Consider the following 3,064-nt stretch of genomic DNA (forward strand, 5'->3'; position numbering starts at 1 on the left):
AAAAAAAAAAAAAAAAAAATTAACCCAGATGATCTGTGGGGTGAGAAGGCAGGTTGTACAAAGCTCAGTTTGCGGGACTATGCGTGCTCACTCCCGCAGTCCGGCAGGCGTTTGGGGCACGTGGGCCTGGCAGAATGAGTGACCTGTGAAACTGGATTTGACCACAGGCCCACCCTGAGCAGTGAGTTATTAAACATCAGTGAAGGGCAAGGAGGGCTATGTTCGTCCATTTTGTGTCGCTATAAAGGAATACTGAAGCTGGGTAATTTATATAGAAAAGAGGTTTATTTGGCTCACAGTTGTGCAAGCTGTACATGAAGTATGCTCAGCTTCTGATGAAGATCTCAGGAAGCTTACAATTACAGCAGAGGCTGGGTGCAGTGGCTCACACCTGTAATCCCAGCACTTTGGGAAGCCAAGGTGGATGGATAACATAAGGTCAGGAGTTCGAGACCAGCCTGGGCAATATGGTGAAACCCCCAACTCTACTAAAAATACAAAAATTAGCCAGGTATGGTGGTAGGTGCCTGTCATCCCAGCTACTCAGGAGGCTGAGGCACGAGAATCACTTGAACCCGGGAGGTGGAGGTTGCAGTGAGCTGAGATCACACCATTGCTCTTCAGCCTGGGTGACAGAGTGAGACTCTGTCTCAAAAAAAAAAACAATCGCAGTGGAAGATAAAGGGGGAGCAGGTGTGTCACATGGCGAGGGGGGCAGAGGAGAAAGAGGGAGGGGAGGTGCCAGGCTCTTTTAAACAACCGGCTGTCACATGAACGAACAGAGTGAGACTCGCTCATCACCAAGGGGTGGCACCAAGCCATTCATGAGGGATCCTCCCCATGACCTAAACATCTCCCTCTAGGCCCCCACCTGCTACAATGGGGATCACATTTCAACATGAGATTTGGAGGGGACAAACATCCAAACCATGTCAAAGAGATATTAAAGCCTAAGCAACATGACAAAACTCCATCTCTACAAAAAACACAGAAATTAGGCAGGTGTGGTGGTGCACACTTATAGGCTCAGCTTCTTGGGAGGCTAAGGTGGGAGGATAACTTCAGCCCAGAAGGTTGAGGCTGCAGTGAGCCATGATCACACCATTGTACTCCAGCCTAAGTAACAAAGACCCTCGAAAGAAAAAAAAAAGAAGGAGATATTAAGATCTCTGTTCATCCAACCAAGACAACAAAGATAGGTGTCCATGCTCAGCACATTACGAGCAGTACTGCTTCTATTCTCTGTGCTGTCTGCCCCAGGGCCAGCAATTCTCTGCCTGGGTCTGGGCTCTGGACAGTTCTCCTAGTCTCCCAAATCTTTTCCAACTCCAGTTGGTATAAAAATCATTTACCAGATGTCTCCCTCAGGTTCTTTGTTTAAAAGCAACAAAAACTAACTTAAGTAACTTAAGCAAAAAGTTAACTGAGTAACGTAGGCAAAAAGGGAATGGAGAACAGGAAGCGGGAGAGGCAAATGACCAAAGGCACAAAGCCCAGGCGTGGAAGGGGCAGGGCCTGGGTGGCCCTTGGGGCCTGGGAAAGGAAAGTAAATGGATGTTTCATCTAGTCCTCCGTGCTGAACACATCTAATCCGGCATGAGTGGGCAGGGAAGCATGTGAGTGAGTGTGTGTGAGTTTGAGTTTCTTTTTCCTTCATCCCTAGGTCTCTCCAGGCTAGACTGAAATATCAGGGAGGAAGGGTTCTAACTGCCTGGCTGGGTCACATGCTCAGTCTTGGCTAGAGGAAGGCAGCGAATCCTCATCCTTGACGGGTACTTATCAGGTGGTAGTTTGAAATCATTTCTCTAAAGCAAAGTGGGAGCAGAAGCCAAGGGCAGAAGACTGGATGCTGGGTGGAAGCAAAATCGGTGGCTGCTCCCGCGGGGGTTCTAGTCTACCTGTTCCTCGTCTGCCTTTTTTATTTATTTATTTATTTTCTTTTTTGAGATGAGTTTCCCTCTTGTCATCCAGGCTGGAGTGCAATGGCATGTTCTCGGTTCACTGCAGCCTCTGCTTCCTGGGTTCAAGAGATTCTCGTGCCTCAGCCTCCCAAGTAGCTGGAATTACAGGCACCCGCCACCATGACTGGCAAATTTTTTTTTTTTGTATTTTTGGTAGAGATGGGGTTTCACCATGTTGGCCAGGTTGGTCTCAAACTCCTGACCTCAGGTAATCCACCCGCCTCGGCCTCTCAAAGTGTTGGGATTACAGGCATGAGCCACCGTACCCAGCCCCTTGTCTGGCTTTTTAACAAGACATTTGTCTTCCAGCAGATCCCAAACTCCAGGACAGGGACACTTTCCTCCACTTTTGTTTCCTTTGGTGGTAGACAGGGGAGGTCAGCACCATCCCAAACACTTGGTAGCTGCATAATAAATGCTTATGGAATTGAGTTTGATCAAATCCAAGAGAAGAAAAATGGAAGCGCAGAGCTTTCCAAAATACTGAAAGCGTTCAGAACACCTTGGTGCTCTAGGGTAAAGAGGAAAGAGTTAAATATTTCAGACTGGCTTTGTGTTTCTGACCCCTCCCTCACCTGCCCTGGGCTGGGTGTCGCTCTGTGGTGATGCAGGATAAGGGAATAATTGGCCATGTCCTGTTAAGGCATGGCATCTAAATGTGAAGGTTTTCTTCTGAAATAAAGTTTGAAAAGGGGCTCAGTAGAGGCCACGTATTAATTTCCATCCTGGAGGAAGAAAGGCATGAAAACTGCAGCAAGTTTGTGTTGACTTCATTAGTCTGGTGATGCTGGAGCACACCGCCTGTCCCCTTCACAACTGCAAAGAACACAATTCCCCACCTCAGTCAAAGCCTGCGTGTTGTCTCCCAGTCAATGGCGTGCCTTACCTTCTTTTTATTTATTTATTTATTTGAGATGGAGTCTCACTCTGTCACCCGGCACCCAGGCTGTAGTGCAGTGGTGTGATCTCGGCTCACTGCAGCCTCTTCCTCCCCGGTTGGAGTGATTCTCCTGCCTCAGCCTCCCGAGCAACTGGGATTACAGGCGTGCGCCACCACGCCTGGCTATTTTTTGTATTTTTAGTAGAGATGGGGTTTCGCCATG

Source organism: Colobus angolensis, unplaced genomic scaffold (genome assembly GCF_000951035.1).
Source record: "Colobus angolensis palliatus isolate OR3802 unplaced genomic scaffold, Cang.pa_1.0 Scaffold3, whole genome shotgun sequence".
In the NCBI taxonomy this organism is placed as follows: Eukaryota; Metazoa; Chordata; class Mammalia; order Primates; family Cercopithecidae; genus Colobus; species Colobus angolensis.